Source organism: Syngnathus acus, chromosome 3 (assembly GCF_901709675.1).
Source record: "Syngnathus acus chromosome 3, fSynAcu1.2, whole genome shotgun sequence".
Taxonomy (NCBI): domain Eukaryota; kingdom Metazoa; phylum Chordata; class Actinopteri; order Syngnathiformes; family Syngnathidae; genus Syngnathus; species Syngnathus acus.
Window position 1 is genome coordinate 11,425,766 of NC_051089.1, and position 24,661 is coordinate 11,450,426.

A 24,661-nucleotide genomic window follows, 5' to 3' on the forward strand; every position below is an offset into this window, starting at 1 on the left:
CTCAGAAGTAATCCTCCTGCAGTCTAAAGTTCCCAATCTTCCCTGCCACATTGTCATGCTTCCTGGTAGGATTCTTCCTGGACCTCTAAAACCCCTTCATTGTGACCATCTTGCACTCATCCACATTTTCAAAATGGATCACCTCTAAGGCACATGCAGAATGACACAAAGCCAGGTCTGGTGAGTTGGCCAGGAACTGTCAGATGCTCAGTGCAATGTGAACAAGTGCTTGGCTGTAGTTTGGGTTTGAAATACTGTATATCTTTAGTGACAAACAGTCCTGGAACTTTTCTGGCGCAGCCCAGACGTGGCCTGCAGCTTTGCATCCGTCTCAAGAATGGAGGGAAAAAAGGAGGAAAAATAAATCAGATCAAGCATCTAACCAGATAAAATTTCCGTAACAATTTCCTGTTAATTTTCTCGCATTATCTTGTTTTTCCACAATAAACCACTATCTCATTACCAGCCCATTTATGCAATTAGGCTGCATCAGCACTGCCAATTAAGCAAGGCCAAGGGTTTTTTAAGGTCACGCTTAACTGATCTGTCACTAATTTGCGCCACAGCGCCTCAGTATCCCGCCATGTCCAGCCCGTACGTCATCAACAAGAAGAGCCGATAAATGTGGCCAGTTATCAGTGTGTGTGTGTGGGCAGCTGGAGGATAAACACTAGCAAGCAGATAAAGGCAAAGAAGTACAGACAGGTCTGAATGTGTTAGCCTTGAGCCTCAAGGTGACAATGGAGGAGAGGGGAGCCAGTACTGACCCTGGCTCAATAGCAAGGTATTGCATGAATAGCACATTGGCCTTTCAAATGCACAGCTATGTTCCAGCTATTCATTCTGGCCTGAGAGCGCACGCACAACATGGATGGTAACTCAATGCACCCGCCTTGTCAGACTTCTGACTGTACTGTAGACCTAATTCCTGTTTTTCCTCACTAAACGGGAGCTCCCATAATTATACAGTTTACCAACCCTTGAACTCATTGTCTGATGGTAATAGAGAACAATAGGGAAAATAATACATGGTAAATGTATTCTTTATTCATAACTTATTATGTCAATTATTTGACTGAGGGATAACAAGAAAGGAAATTATAATTGCAAATAATGAGCAAGCCTGAATTATGCTATAATGAAATGCCGCAATCCCTGCAGAGTAATAAGAGTCTGTGTCAACTGGTCTATTGTAGCAGCATGCAGCCGCTCTTTTCCTGCTGTGAATTAAACCTACAGGCAGGAAACATTAAAGCACTCCTAATTAGAGTACTGGGGACTTGTTAAAAACAATTGCAGTGAAGGGCAAATTATTAGCTTCACCACATTTTTCCAAACCAATTGTCAAAACACTTACCCTAATAAAATAATACGTCCATATTTTCCATTAGTTAGTCAGCGGTTCCACAGGGTGGCATATTCCACATAAACCAACAGCAGTTAAAGAGATTATGTTGCGCTAGTTACAGTACGTGAATAATTATATCACTGATTCTCCAACTGTGCGCTGTGGGCAGTGTTGTAGCACCATAATCTTGGCCCCCATTATTTGTCATCATGAAAGGGGGCTACGATGTATGTATGTCCGTTGATGTGGGGATGGAATGGGCGCCGTTGACAGATATTTTTGACAAATATAATCAGAACAGAAAACTACTGTGATCGGCAAAGTACAATCCAAAAGAGCCCTCTCTGGACATTTAAACATATTTTAGTAATATAAACTTCATTTTATAAATTGGGTGTCGCTGGAAAGTGTTTGGGGCCCCAACAAATTTTCTCAACCCCTTCTGCCCATGGCAGTGGGAAATTGTCAAACTTCACTTAGACTAATTGGTCAATTCACTAATGTACCTTTGTTCATCTATCTATGCCAGTGACATATAGTCAAAGGAAGAACAATTACATGTTTTCTTACCAAATGATCAACCTGGTTCAGGTTGAAATGAGGCATCTGGAATCTTCTCATTTTTTTTACGTTATTTTCAAAATGGTCAAAAAAGATAATTATTCTATTAGCCTATTGATACATATTTAGAACAGGCTGATTGTCATTAAAAGCATCAGAGACAGAGGACTCTGTCATCTGTAGCATTTGTGTCAAAGACTGGCCTTTTGTCAGGTGTCCATGTATGTTTTCCTGCCGCGACACACATGATTCAAATGAACAGATCATCGGCAAGGTCTGCAGAAGCTGGATAACGATCTTGATCATTTGTTACCTGATATGTTACTAAGCCTAGAGTGTACTAAGCCCTTTGGTCAAAATCAGCTGGGATAAAGGTTCCAGCTCTCCTTAAGGAGGACATGCACTATCAAAATGGATGTCAACTTTACTTTAATACATTTGAGCTGCCTTGGATTTTTCCAGGGGTGCACCCCATTTCTTAACCAGATCTTCACAGATGCCTGTGATAAGTGCATTAGATAATGGATGGAAATCTTGAATGAGTTTCGAAAAACACAGGCAAAGGCCATTCCTTTGTACTGGCGCCTCCCATGTTGAAGATGTCCATGTATCTTTAAAGTAGACATCAAGCAAACGCTTAGCCTCCCGGGATTGCTGTTTGAACTGAAGAGCTTTGTGAAAGATCGCAGTTTAGTGAGTGTTTGGTGTGGGCTACACTTGATTTTCTCAACCACCGAGTGAGTTTACCAGAAAAAAAAAACACCACAGTACAGTGGTGCCTATATCTTAAATCATCTGTCCCAACTGAAATGAATAAAATGTCATTATTAAATCCCAAAACCTCCAACAAAAAAATGTAAATAGTTTTTTAAAAGTAGCATTCCACAGTTTTGTACTTTATGTAAAATGCTATCATAATATAATGATTGTAATTTCTGGACTATAAGCCGCACCAGCTAAAATTAGGGGGAAATCCTGTTTTGTCCATATGTAAAACGCACTGGACTATAAGCCACAGATGTTTTAATGTTTAATTTCCGTATGTAAGAGAATATGCACAAACTCCACAATATCATAAAAAACATGAAAAATCCATAGCCTAGACTATAAAGCGCGCTGGACTATAAACTGCAGGGTTCAAAGCTTGTGCAAAAAGTAGCGGTTTATAGTCTGGGAAATACGGTATAGGAAATATAAAGAACCACCATTATGTTTTCATATTTAAATTCAATAGTCAATAGTGTGAGCTGATTAGCCACCAGGGAGCAGTATAGTAGAAACAGATTTAATACAATTACTGTGGATTTGATGGTGCAAAACAATTGAAACTAAGCTACAATGGTATTTTTTGCAGATGTAAAGAATTTATGCCAGGGAGTGTTGTTCTATTTTCTGTCTACATGTGTTGCTACGCTGTATGTGTTCACACATCCACTTTTGCAGCATGTAAAGCCCTTTAGGCAGGAACAGCCCTATCGTAGCTCATGTGTACCGTTTCAAATTTCTGTCTAATTTTTATCAGTATTTTATCAGCCATCCTGGCCCTTTTTTCGTTGGAGTTATTCGGTGTTGGAAACCGGTCAATCTCGTGCAAACAGAAGTTTCATTTACTGGCACAGCATTAGCTGTCAGTGCCTTCCTAACCGCTCTTTTATCCCCTTTTCATCTTTGTTTCTGCGACTGAACTCATCCTAACACTGAGCCACCACAGACGAGACACTCACAAAAACGTCTTGCACCAGTGTGTCAGGAATGTCTATCGGAGTGACACTTTGGTGAAACTATCTCTGACGAGGGTACAATTGGGATTAGGATTTCTGGCTAAAGCACAAAGATGAAGAAAGGGGTAAGAAAATCCACCCAGGAGCACTTTGTTTGATGAAGATACAACACTTTGACTGACCAAAGCTTTCATGTGCTACTCTACCAAAATACTTTTATTTTCTCGATAAGTGAAACAAGAAGGGAATAAGAATATTTGAGTACCAATGCTCCTAACAGGCTGCTACCAATTCTCTTTGATTCCCTTACTAATTCTTGAGTCCAAAGCCTGTGGACAGACAACATGGGAAACGCCTTGTCTTCTTGCACACCAATGAGGCCTCTTCTCCTGACTTCCAAGTTATACACGGATATTTTATTTAGGCTCTGTCTCTTTTATTATCTGTTTGTGTGTGTGTGGGGGGGGGGGGGCTGCAGGAGTATAACACTTCTCTCCCTCTCACGCAGGTAATGTGTTTATTTTCCTGAGCCCATCTTCTAGTTTACTGTGTGCCAGTGTTTCTCCCCTCTTATCGCCTGGCCCTCGCGGGGCACTTTAGCCCCTCAAATCCTGTTCACCACCTACTGGTTTTTGAATCTGTGAAATGAATGCTGGAGAAGCGTGGCCACAATGTCCGCCTGTGTTGCCACTGGACTAAAATGGGCTTGGTATTTTTTTTTTTGTCCAGGGAGATGCATAATGGAAGTTTTTAACACCTCAAAAGAGGCTGGGCCTTTGTCAAGGCACACTACAGAAAGCTGCCAGTCTCCAGAGGAGGCAGACACACTGAGTGGTGGCGGACAAAGAGCTCAACGAGCAGAATCAGCAGGGGCATCACTCTGTACGCAGCCGCCCACATGCACATACATACATACAGTATATTTCTTGTAAATGCACCTAAATGCATAGAGGTGAAGCTGCACCTATCTACTAGCAAAAGCAAGATAATAAAACAAAAACAAATACAGTGAGCGGTTAATGTATTTGTTTACTTTGATTCAAGTTATGGTGGGAAGGAAATTATATTCATTACATTAGAACACAATGTTGGTATATGTAAATAACATATACTAGCTTCTGCTCTAAAAGGGGAGTGGGCAATTAAAAAAATAAAAAAACATTTAGCCATATTATATGAAAACGAAAACTGTCAGTCTGACCGAGTGCATGCCATTATCAGAGTCCATGCTTAAAAATCATTCTAGTCAGTAAATTGCCTAGTTTTGGTCAGAGACTCAAGAGGGGTTGGGAGGATTAGTGAAGTGAGGCTCAAATCTTTCTAGCATAGGTACTCCCTCTTTAAGAGACGATATACAAAATGACCCCCAGTTATTATGTCAGGAAAAGCAGAACATTGTCACATTTAAGCAAACACACTTAATTGCCATTTCAGAAAATGGATGGATGGGTATATTCTATCACTGCCCAAGTACAATAATGGGTATATTCTATAGCTGCCTAAGTACAATAATATCTTATGCTGTTTACATGTCCACAATAAAGATTAATATCTACAAATTGCTTCCTTGCACAAATGAGTTGCTACTTTCATCCGAAGCAACCAAATCAATCTGCAATTGTCTCAACGCTCAAAGTGGTCAAAGGCCGAAGCCACAAGCATCTGTATTCAAATGATCCCCCAGTTCTGGCACAGCTTAGTGTGGATCTTTTCCAACACTGCACTGAAAATCAATCACATGGTGAATTAAACCAGAAAGGAAACAAGTGATCCATAAATGATCAGGTTACAACAAGGCAATGGTGTCTAAAAATTATGCATTTTTTCCTCCCCAGAAGAAACATTGAGCACAATTTGGGAGTGACATAGTTTTCCACCAATGACTTTTATTGCTGTGCAAAAGTGTCCTAGGTTGACCAATAGTCATTTTCCAACTGAGGGCTTAGGTGGAAAACATTTGTGGTCAAGTAGATGACATCACTCCATTGCATGTTGTTGTGCAGCATCTCTTAAGGAATTTGTTTGGATGGAATGAATGACATACAGTACAAAAGAAGCAATCGTCAAGGAAATTTAAGAATAGTAGCCACAGTGTAAAAGGGATCATGATGGAATTATTTCACTGTGGCTCCACTTGCTCCACAGCCATTTTTACAATTAACACTATAACCTCCTATTTCTTCTTATTTACAAGTGCACAGGTCATTTCTCCTCTTTTTAAAATGCCACAATAAATGGCAGCGTTTGAAAATGCAAATGAGTGCATTTAGGGGGAGTTTGAGAATATTTCCGCCTTCGTAATCTTCTAAAGAGGGAAATGATTTAGAAGGAGGACACAAATCTCCAGCGACATGGCAGGAACTGTAGGGCACTTTGGTCTCCCCATTCTCCCTTTCTCGTCTCACTCATGTCTCCCTCCGCCCCTTCTCCGCATCTCTCCCTCCTAATTCACCTCTCCCCCTTGTTGCCCCCGGGGTGGCAGGGCCAGGAGTGAGGGACGAGGGGGCTGAGAGCACAACTCGGGTCGGCTGCTCCCTTCAGAGAAAACAAATGTAGTGTTTGAGCCACTGATCACTTGCTTAATTGACTTTAACACTCTTTTTCTGGATGAAAAAAGAGCCTTTGAAATAAAAGGTCAAATTACCTCTAGAGTCAGGCAATAAATAAGTCAAACAAGGTAAGAGGTTGCTGCCAGCAAATGTTAAAGGGAAATTTAATTAGAGGGGGAAAAACAGAAGGCTCCATATTGGATCCTCAACTGTGGGCCGTTCCAAATTAGAGGCTTAACAATCATTCAGCAAAGAAAGCAAATACATCCAGGATCATTATTTAGAATTTAAAACAGAACAAAATATATAGTCATATCATTGTTCCCTGTTAATCTGCACCCTCTAGTGCTCTAAATTTTCTCCCATTCTATGAGGCCCATTGTCCATTGATTTCAGCACAAGGAAAGGAAACGGGCATAAAGCAAATCTTCAGTCTGGACTGAAACGGAACAAGGGAAGGCGGCAGACAACGCCGCTCTACACCCAAAGAGCTACAATGCGGCCTTTGTGACATAATGCGCTTCGTACAGCAGATTGGGGAAAATAATCCCAAATTTACTGCTTCACGTTGTCCAGCAATAACAACTGACATCACAGCGTGTGCCATGTATGCCATATTTCAGCGTACATGTTGGATTTAGAGGAGATCGGGGGGGGCTTATAAAAGCATTGCCAAGCAGTTATTACAGCCCCATCATGTCCTGTGTGCCTATTACAACATGGGACAAGAAAGTGTAAAACTCTGCAGACTGACAGCAGGAGTGAATCTGTACAACCTCACAGCACACTTTTAATTAAGCTCGAGACAAAGATGTAGCTTGTATTACGCTGTCAAACACTCAGCGCTGAAATTCTGGCGTACACACTTGGATTTATTTGCTCCCGTGTTGCAGAGCTCCCAGATCCAAAAGAGTGAGCAGAGTGCGGTGCGGAGCAGCAGGACACAGAGGTTCTTCTAAGTGGCTAACGCAACGGCAGTAACATGAGGTTGGTGTTAACAGTGCTGAAAGCATGACAGGTGGGTCACATGAAAGATCAAGTCCAGTTCATTTCACTTGCTCAACATATGCTTCTCATTATTCGATATGACAAACTGACGTCGCGCCGATCCAAAGTGACAGACTGCAAACTAGTCTTAACATACGCACACATTGAGCGCTATGATCGGAGCGTAAATGTGGAAAGTGCTGATGACACAAAACACAAAAGGAAAAATACTTCAACAAATTGTCATTAAATGATTTAGCATTTCTACTCTTACTCGTTCTATTTCTACGGAAACAAAACATTTTCCACAGCTGCTTCTTTTCAATTCCTAAATGGTCTTACGATGTTTTTCCAACCATGAGGACTCTGCTTGTGTATGTGAACATACACAGTACGATATTGTATGTGCTTGTGTGTGCCCACTCGACATCACACGGAATGGTTTTTTTTTTAAGTTGGTCGCTATGGCCAATTGGTAAAATGTTGAAAATGGAAAAAATATTAAACCCCACACTCCACCCTCTTATTTTTTTTTTTGAATAGCCAAGAGATAAGCACCTTTTAGCAAAGCAGCCAGTGGAGTTTAAGCTTATTATGAATACCTCTCAGAGCGCAGAGGCATGTACTGCTGAAATCAAAAGGAGTAATAGGCAGGTAAGCCAGTGTCATTTTAAAGAGGAAGTCACTTGTGAAATTGTCAAATCTCACAATATTCTCCCCTCGGCACACTCCCACAAAAGATTTCTAATGGCACATCTCTGGAGAGAAAAAAAAAAGTTACCGGTATATTGTGTGAGACGGAAAATCTGCAGATAATCTCACCATTGTTGGGTCTAATATTAGTTCGATCAAATATATTTTTCTTTAAATAACAGATAAATCACAAGAGTGGATTCTTCCATTCCAAATCCCTGTGCTGTTCTGGAATTTCTTTCTAAATCCATTATTATGAACTGTAGAGCTAACATTCAGCTGCTTTTCAGTATATCACTTTTTTTTCATATTTTTGGTTTGTCTTTTTATGGACATGGTCAAAAAGAGCACCCTATGACGCACTTTGACATCATCGTAGATGATTTCTTTCTAACAGGGACCTAAATGATCTGAGAAGAGTTTATATATATATTTTTATGATCAAACAGTATATGTATGTAAACAGTTCTGCTAAGACTGAGGAAGTGGACACTAGTGTCTCCCAAGCCACAAAACCTAGTCAGACTAATAAATTCCATCTTCTGAATATTCATCAATGTTGCCACATGATCTGCAGGTCACCTAATCACAGTCACTTTCCTCTTAATCATAGGGTTTTAATTAGGTCCTAATAAGCTTTTCCCCATTCTTTCTGAGTGCCTCTGTGTCACTCACACATCAGACCATGAAATAATATATTAAGGGGCTGTCAAACCCGAAAGGGGCGCTCCGCTTGCGGCAGTCATACTGGTGGCAGACCTTCTTACGCTAATTGAAATTATCGAAAGCTTAGCCGGGGCTCAGTATGGCGGGCAAAAGCCGGTGCCAGCATTGAGGCTTTACTGGTTTTCTCTGATGTCGCGTAATTGTTTAAACCTGATTTGGTGCAGGGCCTCGTGAAGCCGATCCTGCCAAGATTGGGGGGGGAAAAAAAATCCTCGCTAGCACTTTTTCCTCCGCTGTTTCCTCTATTCTAATTCAGGCCTCAAGTGAAGCCTCAAGGATCCATGTTCATCTTGGACAAGCAGTGTTGGAGATGATGATCACTGGCCGCAAGTTGATAATGATGACTGTTTAATTAGAAGCCTTTCTTTGGCCTGACCATAACCCAAACTCCTCCACCCTGCAGATGGTAACCAATAAATTTAGCTTTTTCTGAGGATGAGGAGGAACATTGTACCTCCCCGGTCTATCCTCAGCACCACCCCTAACCGACAACATAAAGCTTTGCTCCCTGTTGACACACAACCACAACCAACTCTGTGTTGGAAGAGTCCAAGCGTGCTCCTTATACTCCCCGTTCGTATACATTCTCTTGGAAGCGATTCCACATTTCCGAGGCCAACTTTGGCTGGCGTACAACATTTGATATTCTCTCATCATCTTTACCTCAGCCGAAGATGATAACTCTCCCCATGCTTCAAACGGTAGCAAGAATTACACACAAACTACCTTATCCCAATGACATTTACATTTAAACATAGGCATTTAGCTTCAGTTTTCAAACAATCCTTTACATTGATACATTGCTGGCTAATGTATAGTTATGGCTGTGCGTGCGCTGCTGTTTAGACAATGCACAGCGTGAAGGCAAGCCAACTGCTGCGGTCATAGCAAGTACATCATGGTTTAAACTTGTATAACATTTGGTTAAAAAAAAGTCCACTTTGAATAATTGCAAATAGTTTGTGTGTAAATCCAGTCTTCTTTTTTTTTTTTCTTCAAACATCCCACGCTGCTGTTCCACTGACTTCAGCAAATGATTTTTGAGAAAATGCGATTTAGCATTGCTGCTCATGTCGGACAGCCCCCACCCAGCTAAGACCCCCGCCGTTTATCTGCCAATCATCCTCTTTCTACAAGCTTACCCTCTGATTGTGTGTGTATGCGTGCCTGGGTGTGTGTGTGTGTGTTCCCTATGTGGGCTGGTGTCGTGTGCCAGAGTGGCTATCCCCTCAGATTGTCAAAGAGGCTCATGGGAAATTTACAGCACGGGCCAAACCACAAGCTTTCTCTATCATTTCAGCAGATTTCTCTTTTTTTAGTCCCATTCAAGAAAGTGATTATAGCAGAACTTACTTTCTTGGCTTTATTCTTCAGGCTCTCTGGGTTTTCCTCACCACAGCTGCACTTTGCTTAGAAACGTGCAGCAATCCAATATTTTCTTAAGTTCATTGTTCGGCAGGGTATTTTTTGGCATTACTTGTTACAGTCGCTTTCGAAGCAGATCAATGTTCACTCACATTATTTTTTACACGTAATGCTTTCATGCTTTCTCACCAAAGAAGTTGTGAGTGTCCCATATGCACATGGAAAGTCACGGCGTCACATCACCGTCGAATCAGGTGACGACCGTACATAATGAGAGAGTAAAAGTGTGCTATTTAGAACACAAGGCTGTTGTTTAGCTTACAGTACGTTTCTCAGAATACTGAGCCCTTCAGCTACAGACAGAAGAAAAAGCTCACGTTGTGTGTGGCATGATTCGACGAAAACTGATGTACTGTACATCTACCATAGGCTACAGAATTTGACCTTTGACTCGTGATCCACATGTTTTGGATCAAACACAAAACAGTGGAACAGGACTTACCGTCATGTGTTTCTTTTTACATAAAAACACCGTGGGAATCCAACTATTCTTGAGTTATGTAGATAGAAGGGAAACAATACTACAATGAATGACTCAGAATATAATGATTAAGTCATAACTTACTGTTTGGTAAGATTAAATTGTGAGTTCATAAACTTGCTCTCAAGGGTCTGAGGTCACTTCATTTCTTGGGCCATCATTTCATCATCATTGCTTTCAATTATTTAATCAAAGCCAGAGAGAATACATTTTCTCAGATTAAATGTAAAGCTTCCAAGTCGGTGTTAAAACAAATTAATCAGAAACAAAGGAGACACTGTGGTTAACTTCATCAGAAGTTGAGCCATAAGACGCTTTCCACCTCCTCCCTCTTTGTCACATTGATTTATATTTGGCATCAGCGTGTTCCATTGGAATAACAATCACAAATTCGATTTCTAGCCCAATATGCCCTGTCTTTTCCATAACTTCCCCCGCCTGTTTCAAGATGTCACATGAGCTGCTTCACAATGAGTTTTTGAGGAGTATTTGTTTCCATCAAAAAAAAAAAAAAAATGCAGCAACCCCACCACCCAACATTGTGCACATTGCGATGTCAAGCTGAATGCAAAAATATTCCCGTGCCAATAAAAATGGCTTCCAGCATCTTTATGGTTGTAATTGGGAGAGAAGAGGCCAGATTGGCAGACCAAGTCACAAGCCTGGAACATATTTTACGTCTCATGTCAGATCAAGCTGGCAGATATGCGGCAGTCTGTCAGCTTTCACCAACTACATCATTTCTAATCGTACAGACAGGGGAGACCTGTGTTAGGATGTGTACAATGATCCTCTCTTGCTTCTCGGGTACGAAACCATCGGAAGTCTAAATATGTCATCGTGAGCGAGAGAAATGCTGACCAACACAAAACAGAAAAACATTTGCCGGTCAAACACTATCTTTCAGGAGTCGAATATTACACAGCATATTTGACTGATAACATTTTATCATCATGCACGGTAACCAGATGTGCATACTCGTGCTTTTGATAGCAAATATTACGTTCGTGTGAGCGCAGGCTGCACTGTGTCCATCTCACACAGGTCACGAGTGCCGAGTCCTTCACCACTTTGTGCGAGCTCGTCTATGAGAACGCCCGATCCGAGGATAATGGGAGGCACGGTGACGGGTGTGGGTTGTGACGCCTTTTGTGCGAACTGCAGCACAACAGCCAACACTACACTCAACTCTTTTGCCTTGGTCCCTCGTGGGACGCTAGCGTGGGTTTGCAGAGGGTCGATGACATGGGCAGTATTGATCACTGCTTCTTTATGGCGTAATCCTGCACTTCTGCTGCTTTTTAAAGACAATTCATTTGGATCAAGTTTGCAAAAATGTTTTAGTCTTCTAGGCCAGACATATCATAAAATAAAAGCAAATAAACCATAAATTTGTATGAAAGGCAGTTTTTTGATCCACTGCTGTCGGAGCTGTTCATACTTTGAATTGCAGTCTTTTAGGCGTTCACTATAACAACTTTACAAAATTCTACCAAACAAGTGTAGCGTAAGCATAAATCAGATTGCAACGACAATACAAACACATTTGTGTGGCTCCATCACTTCAACTTTTCATGTTTTATGAAACAATGATGTGTTAACATTGCCTGCACTATAAGCCGTCAATATACTGAGACGTTAAATACATACAGTACACTTAATAATAAGAATTATTTTTATCAAGCATTTCCACAAGTGCATTCCACTACATTATAGTGTCAATTTGAATTTGATCAATTGCTCAGCACTATATTGTAAGAACACTCATGTACATTGTTCGCAAAGGTTAATGTCACCAACGTGCGTCTGTGGTACAAATAATTACACAAAAGCTTTCAAATTGTTGCCAGAGGGGGAGAAGCGTAACTTGTTTTCTTTGGATTTCATCAGCAAAAGTCTGCACAATGAGCACCGACTGACATGAGTTTGTTTAAAATTCACTTTCAACCACCTGTACACTTTTCACACAACTTGACAGTTCTCAGCCTTGGTCTGCAAGCTGCATGTGTGTGTGTGTGTGTGTGTGTGTGTGTGTGTGTGTGTGTGTGTGTGTGTGTGTGTGTGTGTGTGTGTGTGTGTGTGTGTGTGTGTGTGTGTGTGTGTATTGTTCACGTTGCAGGGACATAAGTGTTTACACAGCCATTGCGGCGACTCACCTCCCTTCTGGGGACAAAATTACAACGTCAGTATGTCAATATTTTGCGACATTTTAAGGCCAGGGAAGTAGTTTAAGGTTAACGCTGGCTTAGAGTAAGTGTCCGAGAATTTATTCTAAATAGTGTGTGTGTGTACGTGTGTACGTGTGTGTGTGTGTGAAGGCACTCCAAAATCCAACACATTTTAATTACTGCCGGGTTGCTCCGTGTTCCTCTTTGATGTGGCAATCAAGGCGAGCATCCTCACTGAGCCACTGTACGAGCGCTCATCTGATTCAGAAAAAAAAACAATCACCCCGACTAATTCTTGCACCCGATTACCGGCCAAGACCTGCGTCAAAGCGACCAAGGCCTGTCCAATTAACTCTACATATTAATGTGTGGTGTAAAATGAAAAAGAATTTTAAAAGAAAATCTGAAAAATCAACAGAGGCTGGACTGTTCCATTTTGAAGTCAACATTAATTATGCGCAACTATGCCAATGGACTCAAAGAAAATGGCCAATTATTTTTTAGAAAAACACTGGTTGGGAGAATGAATGATACACACCAAAATGTGCCACTTAAGTTACTCTTGCAATTAGACAGTTTCTGTGAAAATGCACACAATCAGATGTTTCTTTTTTCATCTTTAATCGTTGAATGTCAGCAATTCGGTTTTATTCACTTCCCAAAGTGTGGCGCGTGTATCCCGAGTGCTACGTGGGCTCCCTCAAGTGGTACGCAGAAATACTGCTTGCGTGCTGTTCGATTGTATTTAACTTTTACTACAATGTACATGTATTTCATCTTCAGGCACCATTTGCTTTTCAATGTCTGTCGCGTTCTTGATCACTACTTGGGCCTCCTATGCTACAGTCATTTACCGTTAGCGATATGATGTGCTTTTTTAGGTGGTACTTGGTGTATAAAGTTTGATAACCACTGACGGAGGAGGCCCAGACCCTCATTGCTGTTTGCACACATATCACTGTGGCTTTCCGCCTCTTTAAGCACACAAGCACAATAGTGTGAAGAAATACGCAAACGAACATAATCCCGTATGAGAGACTGTAGTAGCTTGTCAGTAACTTCTTGTCGGAATGGACAGATTATACATTTGACGCCCGCCTATTCCTGTCACTTTAGATCCTGGCGGAAATAAAGGGCCTGCAAATTGCTTAACACTTAAGACAGATGTCACAACATGTGTCGCCACATTTATTATCTGCTGGCCTTCTGCTCTAACTTTACCAGGCCTTCTGTTGTTTACCTCTCGCCATCTTGTTTACCCTACGCTCTTGTACCACAAAGAACAGAAGAAGCCCCTCCAGCCCTCCATCCGAAGACACGCACACACACACACACACACACACACACACACACACACACACCTGCTGTGGCCACACGTCCTGTCACTTGGATGCCGCTTTGAATGATTGTTAAATCTCACAAGCAAATCGAAACCTTGGTTTATTAGACTAATAGTCCCTTTGAATGATGGAAGCCTAAACATTTACGACAATGCACAAATATTTTTCCCCGTCATAATTCTCACTGTCATTTAAAGGTGACTTGTGCATTGCGACTGTTTCAAGTTGGCGACTGCAACGTTTTAATTGAACGGTTTAAAAAAAATTAACAGCCGTGAAATTCAACAACACACACAGCCTCTACTGTTTTAGTGTGCAAATTATTTGGTGCATCACAGAGAGAGGAGCAGAACCAAAAGCCGTATGTACTTATTCAGAGAGATGCCTACAAGCAATATGATGAAATGCACTTTTCCTCCTCCTCACAGCTATACTTTTTCTTCAAAAAGCTCCTGCTAAGTGAATCAAACTTGTAGATCTTCAAGAAAATGTAGTTTGTGGCACTTAGACTAAACAACTTTGGACTGAGATAGAACAATAATGGTTTTAATAGCAATATATGATGGTTCAAGGGCGAAGGTTTCTCTTGCAAAAGCGATACATTGGACTTGGACAGAGTGCGTAATATGTTTAGACAAGTGAGCCAGGTGCCCTTCATGCTCGTCAGTCCTAAAAAAAAAAAATCCTGACTATTTCTCCATTTTAGAGGCTAAGTTCAAGAGCTGCTTGGAGTCTCAACACACACAACAACCAATTTGAAATTACAAAAGTGATCGACGCAAAGGCAAATGAATTTAGTCTGGCGTTCATCAATAAAACGAGCGAATTTACCGCAAATTAAACGCACGTTTGAAATGAGCACACACCAAAAAAAAGAACATGCAGAAAGCGAGGAAGCATCCCAGATGAAGAAAATGTGCGCGAAGTTGGTGCGCTCTGCGTGCACTCCTCATGAGCCTGCTCTGCCATCACAACAATGTGCTGAATGGGCAGTCTAATTATACATGTGCCATTTAGACGCGTGCATTTGGTGTCCACGACCACCTTACCTTATGTGGAAACTTCACGGCTGTGCACCACAAAGTGTTGTCAAACAAATAGCAATTGCATAAAGTTTGTGCGCAATTGAATTTTTTTTTTTTTTTTTTTTAACTTAAAGCCAGGGGGTGCTTTAAGGAGCCGGAGGAAATTTCTACCGAATTGCTCAAAAGCGAGCGAGTCGAAAAACGTTTTAATGTAAAACAATGGAAATGTTCAATTCAAGGTTATTCGTAATAGGTGGTTTTGTGTTTTGAAATAAATAGGATCACAAATTATTTTTGCTGCAATTACATTCCAAATGTTTAATTTATCACTAATCATGCGCAATTATCAGTCATCATAAAAAAACAATATCTGCGTTTTTACAACCCCAAAACGGACTTTAGTGCATACCGCAAATAAACATTTATTTTGACCTGACATGTAGTGATTAAATTTTGGGAAGCAGTCGTTCAAACTGTAAGAAAACATTTGGGGTTTTGTTTTGGTTAGTTTGAAGCTTATTTACACTTTTCACAAAGTTCAGCATGCCGTCGCCAGATCGCAGAGTTTCCGGCTTTTGCTCTTAAATGGAGAAGCGTTGCATGTAGAATAACTGCGTCTTCTGTAAATGGGCAAGCACTGCGATTGTTCAATTTAATTTATGACTTGTGCATTCTTAACAGGTCAATTCCCCCGACCTCTGGGAAACTGAAGGGAGAGCGCGTTCATTCCCAGGCTAAACGCGGACGATGTCCGTCATTTAAGAAGAAGAAAATAGGATGGCTTGAAAAAAAAAAAAAGAGTCTTGGGTTAAAGACAGTTGTGTACATAAGACACGATGAGATAGAATCGAACGGCGTGTGTGGTAATTCAGGCGCGTATTTATTCTCGATTTAAGCGCTATGGGTAAAGTTGCGTCGTACACGTGAAGTGCCAAAAAGTAACTTAAACACGTGCGACACGCGTCCTGGGTCAGGTGGGAAATGTCGCTGTCATTGACGTTGCGCGCCGCGAACAAGTTATGAGGTTGGGAGTTTCGAGCCGGTGTCCGCGTGTAATGTGTACGCTCGGCGACTCGGAGACAAAATACAGTAAAAAGTGAATTAAGTGACTTTAGATTGAAGTTTTCCGGGGACTTTACGGTTGGAGTGAACGCAAACGCTTCTGAGTCATCACTTGTCTCATGCGCACCAAGCTTGTTGTGGCTGTAGCAGTTTTTTTTCTTCATATTATTCATCTTTTTAACTGTTTGCAACAACATACAGTTTATTTAAGTAGTTTCTTTTCAGACCACGCCTCCTCTTAATTTTAAACCGGACTGGATGAACAAACAAGTGGACAACATGCGGAGGTAAGCAAGTAAAAGGCGTTGTTTACCTTGACGACGTAAGTCGAGGAGAACGCGGCGCGTGTGTCCTCTCCGTGTCGTAACAACAAAACAAGTGAATGAACGGTTCAAGTTAAAAAGTCTTCTTCTTTGTGTCAACGCGGCGCCTGCATCAGAATCGGGGGTCCCGCGTGCGCTCGCAGAAGTTGAGCTGTCCAAAAGTACAAGTATAGCTTTTGTTGCGCTCTTCTTTATCTCCCTCCCTCTTTTTCGAACTCTCTCTTGCTCTCTTGCTCTCGCTCTCTCTCTCAAGTCTCTCTCTCTCTATCTCTCTTTCTCAAGTCTCTCTTTCTCTCTCGCTCTCTCTCCAACTCTCTGTCCGTCTGTCTCTCTCTCACTCTTTGGTGCTGTCAATCTCGACAATCAATGCTCGCTACCATGTCGCAGGTATTCAAAGCATTCCCCCCACGCGAGACATCACAAAGTGAGTGGCCAGGGCATTGATCTGGAGGGAGGGAGAGCGGACTTCGTCCTCCTCTTCAACCCCCGACCCCCACCTTCTCCTCCTTCTCTCCCCCATCATCATCCTCCTCCCAAATGAGAGCGAGCGCGTCACTTTAATAAGATGACTAAAATGAAGCTTGCAGAGGACAGAAGTGATGCATTAAAAAAAAAAAATCTAAACTGCAACAATCATGTAACACAGACTTGGAGTTCCATAGCAATATCGTGGTGTGCACAACGACGTCTTTTTTTTTGTTCTATCATTTTCTTGCAGCACAACTTGGTCAAAGTCATCAGAAGACGCTCTTTCTTGAGAATTTGGGCACTATAAACGTAAAGTGAAGCTGCCTGAAGCTTCAAAATGCGGCTCAACAATTTATCATATTTTAAGACATACCTTTCAACCGACGTGTGTTTCTATATTTGGTAACAAAACGTCACTTAATAACGGAACATATTTGATCCATTTATTATTCTGTTACATTCCATAATCGCAACTGGAAATATTATTAAGAGCATGTCTTTGAAAAAACAGTGAATGGAAGTATTCACGCCACAAAATGTTCCAAACGAGGGAATATTTCACCACAAAATATGAGTAATTTCGGATAATTCATGAGGATTTTTATTATTATCATTACAGTGCGTTTATTTGTATCATTAAATTGCAAAACTTTCAAGTAACTATTTCAACTTTTAAGGTTTAATTACCATCACCAATTGTTGTCGTTCTACCCATTCAAATAAATTATTGATAATTTTCAGATTTGCAGCAGACATTGACTAAAAGTATAATTAAGAGTTACATTTGTTTTTAGAATATCACCATTACCTCTCATTTTTCCAGATTGTGAAAGCACAAAATGCGTTCAATTCTATAAATGATCAGAAACTATTTGGGGGCGCGTACAAATGTCCGGACCCACAGGCAAAGTGACAACTCAAAATAAAGGAATATCAAATAATTACTTACAAATTGATGAACCATAAGGGGGAATAAATCTTGATTCTTGTCTGTAGTCACACACAACTGAAAGAGAGAGGAGATGTGAAGAGAAAAAGGGAGAGGGATGAATATAGGCTACAACTCAAGGACACCACATCAGATCACAATTCTGCGCTTGCCTAATTTTCCCCTTAACGCACCAAGATCGGATGTCCCAAAAACTGTAAACGCCTCACACGTGCATGGCCATGATCTCCCCACGTCCAAACCAAAGAACCTCAAAACCTTATAATATTATTGTGGAAAGAAAATTAACTTTTTTTTTTAGCAGTTGCAAACCTGAAGACTCTCCTTATAAAATCTTGTAATTTGAAACGAACAAGTTTAGTAATTTTAGCAGCAATATAACCAGCATGCATGCATAAAAAGGAATTTATGCTGTAATTATTCCCATACAATTTACTTAGTTAGGACTTGATGCGCATCCTTTCTGATGCGAGTTTGACGTGCCTCATACGCCACCTTTTGGTCATTGTTGGTAATGTATTTAGACGCCCTTCAGCCTTGGTGAATGAGTGCAATTTATATAACATTTTTCACAGGGAGAACAGAGTGCGTCACATAATTATGGGATATAGTAATACTGTACATACAGCTCAAACGGAATTGTATATTATATTCTCTTAACGGCTATGTCAGTAGTTGTCAAAGTACGGTAGCAAAAAATGTCAAGATTTGCATTATTGTACAGGTGACTTTTTTATTAATCCAGAACAGTACATTTGCTTTCGCCTATTTTCGGACGTATTAAAGACCAAACCAGAGACTGGATTACAGTTCGTTCATGTTTGTGCATTCTCTGCACTGTCCATTTGAAAAGATGCCTGATTTTGAATGAAATGATGGAAATTAAAACCTGTTTTTAAAACTGCAATTTATCAACAAAATGAACAAACAGACAGACAGAGAGCGAGAGAGAGCGAGCGAGAGCGAGAGACGGATAGATAGATAGATAGATAGATAGATAGATAGATAGATAGATAGATAGATAGATAGATAGATAGATAGATAGATAGATAGATAGATAGATAGATAGATAGATAGATAGATAGATAGATAGATAGATAGATAGATAGATAGATAGATAGATAGATACTAGATGGATAGACAGACTGATGGACAGTATGGGATCCAGATAATAATGTATATAGAAGAACAAACTGAAAAGTTATTAACGAGGGCCTTTAAATTGACATCCAGCAGGTATTCTTTTGTTGATTTGAAATTTGAAGTCAATACAGCTGTTTAATTTAGAATGCAACCAAATGTTAAGGAAAGCAGAGAAATGATTTGACTATATAACGTCGTGATATTGATAGCTTCACACATGGTGCACGTGAAGCGGGAAAGAGAGTCCGGCATGTCGGGTGGGGGCAGTAATGTAGACACATTTGCATATCTTTATAATCCTTTGATGCATCTCGAAATGCAAGTCTAGCCCATAAATATTTGAAGAGGAGAGTGCATGGAAATCAACATTTTTGTTACAATAAATTAACATGTGTTCGTCTCCTGTTCTGCATGCTCAATGAGAGTGAGGATGAGCAGCAGCCCTCTACTTTCATTCCAGCCGACAGGTTTTGCTTTTTCAAGGAATAAAGCCGCTTCATACACAGTTGTTGAGATTCTTTACAATGAAGTCACGCTAAACTATGAAATAGGTCAGTATGAGGTGTTGCTGTCATGACATGACCATTATAGTTTTTGATACAGCTGCTGTTGAGCCTATTGCTCCCTTTTTTTCTCTTTCTATCTCTAACAGTTGCCCCACATGGTTCTGTTTGAGGTTTCCTCCTCAGAGAGAAATTTTCCTCAGCCAAGTGCTTGCTCATGTGGAGTTAAGGCGGTTTTTGAGAAGTGCGGTTCTTAACCTGCTCCATAAAGGGCCTCGAGATAACTCCAGCTGTGAATTGGTGGTGCTATATATATAGGACTTGAAACGCAAACATCAATGGACTCACCATGGAGATGGTGAGGAACAAGTCAGATGCACCGATATTGTGGATTTCAATCAAAAGCTTCTGGGAAAGAAAAAAAAAAAGTTAAACGAACAAAACTAACAAGTTAAAATTCATCATCATAAGTTATCAAATCACAAAAAAATCAGCAAATTGTTTGAATTTCAACTCAATGAGCATTTTCTTTGGCTTTGTATCCATGCGGCCGAAAACGGTAATTTAAGTCAGAAAAACTTGAAAATATGGGATGACTGACATTTATGGAAACAATGAATTAGCACAAAAAAACAAGTAAGTACGTCACACACTACGGCACGATGAGACTTTTTTTCAGAGTACAAATTTGAGTTCTCGTCAATACCGCAAACCAAAACTGGAAATCTTGTTTTGCAGTTGTTATTGGAAAATATGCTCTATTTTAAATTATTTGTATGGAATTAAATATGGTTGAAAAAGAATATTGAACAATTGTTTTACTCACAGATTTTAAGAGCAACAACTAACATTTTATTATTTTATTTATTGTGTTTTATCATTTAATTGGAGATGTATTCCGCATTGCACTTTGTTACACCTGCAGTTCAGTTGATCTATAAAGTGTACTATGAAGTTGAATTGAGTATTAATTACTTGTATTGATGATGTTATAATGTCATTTAAACATTGGCTATAAAGTTCATATTACATTGGTGGTAGTTTAAACAACAATTATCGCATCATCGAAACAACTGTTTTGAAATGGAAGCAATGTGAACGTAAACCAGAGTCACGGATTGGTTTGACTTTGGAGCTTCTAATGTCCATGGTAGCTTTCTTCGTAAATAAAACCAAGCAGCAGCAGTGTCTCTTCTAGTTGAACACTGATTTTTTTTTTTATTATGCCAGCTATTCAGCCGTTGCTCCCCTCAGGATTGCTTTTTACAGACATTTTTAATGTATATTGCTGTATTCAATCAGCGGTGCACTCATTTGCCTGCTGTAGTAGTGCGTGGCTGACAAGGAGAATTAAAGAGGCGGGAGGGAAAGGACATTTTTGCTGCTCTGCTCCACATTTACCACTAAGCCACCGAGCGGGATAAGTGATGTGAAAATGAAGGGATGCGTCGTCATTTGAGATTTGTAGTTTCTGAATATAAATGCAGGCTGTGGCTTCGTTGTTCTGCAGTTCACAGCGCTTTGATATTTTTTATGGGGTGAAAAGTGTAAACGTTTGTTTACCGAGAGCTTCTTCAAGCACCATCAAGCACTCGTGGACACGTTGACCCACCAGCAGGACTCACAGAAGTCATGCAAGGGCCCATCACCATCGGTGAGGGGAAAACCCCGACGACTTTGTCACTAGCAAATGCAAAGTTATGCAATTAACCGAGACGGCATCTGCACACATGCTAATCATCCGCCTTGCAAAGTGGGACGCTCTGTTCTTATTTGTTGACCCAAATCCCTCACTTGTAACTCTGAAGTTCATCAAAGTTTAGTCAGAATCTAATATTTCCTTTCAAGTGAACAGACACGCACTGATTAGTCGTGTTGAAATTAAAAAAAATAAAAAAGTGCAACATGCCAATTTTAATTACTGTATATGGTTTTGGGGGACGTCCTTACACAGCCCCGGCCGGGCAAGCAAATATCAACGTCTGCGTCACTCATGACTGTTTTGGGTCATTGTCTTGTTGCACGATGAAGCTTCTCCTAATTAGGTCAGATGAACTTTAAATTCTGTACAAAATGGTTTCGTAGACTTTAGAATATATTGTGTTGCTGCCTTCATCACCTTAATTTAATATCGGTTCCAATACATACCTTAAAAAAAGGTGCTCTGCCTTGAGTTGTTTTCCACACCTGTGAGTAAATGAACTAAAAGTTGGATTTTTGTCTCTTGTTCATCTTATGATCGAAAACCCAGATTTTTTTCAATTTATATATAAAAGAATACGTGACATTTTTCATAAAACAAAGAAAATGTCACCTTGTACCGAACCACGTTACAGAAAGTCTGCAAGCTTAATACTAACACATAATGGGACATTGAGTAGACAGGCTTGTGAAACTAGCATCAAAACTCTGCGAAAAAAATGAATGCTTCAGCTTACCTGCGAGGGTCTTCTGCTTCCTCATCGAATCTTAGTTTAGCATGTCATTGGTGGGTGGACCAGAAGGAGCAGCACAATACCTGTAGAATCATCATGATGCACAACTGTTTATTGACAACGTAATTACATAATGTTATTACCAGCCAATGTGTGCTTAACCAAGTTTCTTTTTGTCCGCTTATTACAATTGAGAACAAGCAGAGTTGTTCTGCAGCTCTTAACGTGTATGTAAGTTCTTAATGGGATTTTGCATGAGTATTTTTCTTGATGTAACAAAGACTGATGTGTTGTAGATCTCCAGCTGCATTTATTGTCTTTTCAAGGGAGTCGCTAAATGAAGTAAATTTCACTTGGCTCAGCCTGCGTGTGTGCATTTGTGTGTGTGTGTGTGCGCAGCTGATTAAAGAGGGGGCTCTGGGGCATTTGCCTCATTTACAAAGCAATTGCTTTTATGTGGGAAGAAAAAAAAAGCCCCGCTCACTGTAGGTATTGTAAAAGCCTGCCGTTTAAGGAGCAAGAGATTAATTCATTGTTTAATGTAACGCGGCACCTTTTCAATACACACTTATTGATGTGCAGTATGTCTGAGGGTAGCGCATGATTTCATATTCAATATCGTTGTATTCTTCCCCAAGGGTGATAGATAGTAGGCTTCGACGCTCTGCTTTGTAATAAGATGTTTTAAAAATGATATTGTTTTATTTTTCACAAAAAGTCGGCATTGAGCACGACTACAATCCTGCTCTCCTCCATTCTTTTTTATAGCAGGCTGTGAGAATATTCACAGATTCCAAGCTCTTCAATTATTCAGCAAATCACTATTCCGTTTCTTACATATTAAAAAATGTACAGTGTGTGAAGCTTGGAAATGATAAAACAGCATAATATACTGTTTCAAAATCAAAGCACCTATTGCATCGGCCTCCTTGGTTTTGTGTTTGTACAATTGGACTACAATGAGGATCCCCGCCGCGTGCAAAGGAAGCGCCAGCTGTGTTTCTTAATCCCCAAACGTTGACAGCGAGTAACAATTGTATTTATTCCGAGGAATCACTGGCAACGAAACACTTCAGTTTCTCTTTGGGGAAAAGCGCTGCCTTAATACAAATGCAGTGAACAATTTCCACGCGAGAGCAAGGTCGCAAAATCCTCCGCCTGGCCTCCGTAGGAAAGAATAAAAAGCTTTCAACTGAATGTCAAGAGCTCTATAAACACTCGCATGAGTCACTTCTGTTATACTTTATTTATCACCTTCATTTCCATTTCTACAAAAACCTGGCTCCAGCATAAAAGAAAGAGCTTGTAAGGAAAGCCAGCATCATGTGTCTTAGTTTCATGTGAGAGCATTTCCGAAGCCAAAAAGTATTTAGTCAGGCATTACGGTGGGAGGCCTTGATTGTGTTTAACAGAACATGACCCAATTAGCATAATAGGCCCCTCTTCCATTCCCTTTGAAGTCCAGAGCACGGAATAACAAATGTACATGAACCAGCGGCCAAACGTCAATACATGGAGATGCCACAAAGCTCGTGGGAGGCCTTGAATGCATTTCTGCACAAGGAGGGGGAAAAACATCCTCCTTTTTTTAGATTGCCGAATAAGCAAAATGGAGCCTGTGCGGGGTCTTCTTGCCACCAGGGCCAGTGGGCGCTGTGGGGCCTCTATCTTGCAGGCGGTGAAGGAGGAGGGAGAGAGGATGTGGCTGCACCCACTGTGGAGCTGAGGGAGGTGCATCCTCCCTCTCAGGTGCTTTCAAAGCGCACCACGCTGCAGACCACACTATGTCATTAGTGGCCAATTAACGATAAAAGTGGGAGGGGCGGAGAACTCTGTGGCTGTGCGCATGAAAGGAGGCTGCAGTGGTGCCTTGGCTTACAAACTTAAGTTTGTTCCATGACTACGCTCGTAACAAGGAAACGCTCATCGGTTCCAATTCAAATAAACGGGAAGGCCATCAATCCGTTCCATCTCCCCAAATAACCAATTTTATGTTCCATATTTTTAATAAAGGCAAATAGCACCGTATTGTATGGTTTGAAACATATCAAAACACAATACGTGAGAATGTAAAGAAATAAACTGATTTAATAGAAAGTAATAACTGTACAATGGGACAAGCCTCTAAATCACAATATCAAAAACTGTGCAGCTTTTTCCTAATTCTTTTCATGCTTATTGATGCTGTTTACTCTTTTTCTATATTTCTGACAATTCATAAGTTACAGTACTTTCCACTGTAATGAGGTTTGCAGGTCAAAAATTCACTCCTTCTTTGATCACTTACATCTTACAGAATCTTTGCCATGTGAAAACAACCATCAGGGTCTGACACCAAATTGAACTACATGTCTGCTCAGGCTATATGACTCATCCAACCCTGCTTAACGGGCCATTGTATTTGTGTGGTACACTCTTTCTTTGTTTAAACAGACTAATAACGTTAATTATGATATGCAGTTATAATATGGTAGTCGTTCATGATGCGAATATGTACATTGCATACGCCCCCCCCCCCTTCCACGCCCCATAAATTGACCTGATGACATCCAGAAGGTACAAAAGTGATGCGTGTGTATTCCAGCGACAAAACCTGTATTGTCACCGTACGTCTTGGAAGCTGTCGGACCACAAGTACTCTGAGATAGTTTTCTTACTGCAGCGTTTGATTACAAATTAATGTAGAAGTGCTGTTCGCAGGTTACTTTTGATGGTCATGTGACAAGTGAGGCAGTGAAAGATGCTGTAGTGAAA

General features: G+C 40.6%; 1 protein-coding gene across 4 annotated transcripts in view; it reads right to left on the minus strand.

Moving 5' to 3' along the window:
* sox6 (SRY-box transcription factor 6) overlaps positions 1-16,847 on the minus strand; it is a 122,956-nt gene extending 106,109 nt beyond the window's left edge. For 2 of the 4 annotated variants that reach the window (XM_037248514.1, XM_037248515.1), the window contains exon 1: positions 16,400-16,846. The gene's annotated coding sequence lies outside the window, so the exon portion shown is untranslated. Of the gene's footprint in view, positions 1-16,399 lie in introns of all 4 variants that reach the window. The other 2 variants (XM_037248517.1, XM_037248516.1) reach the window with 1 other exon arrangement.
* Positions 16,848-24,661: the final 7,814 nt, after the last annotated feature.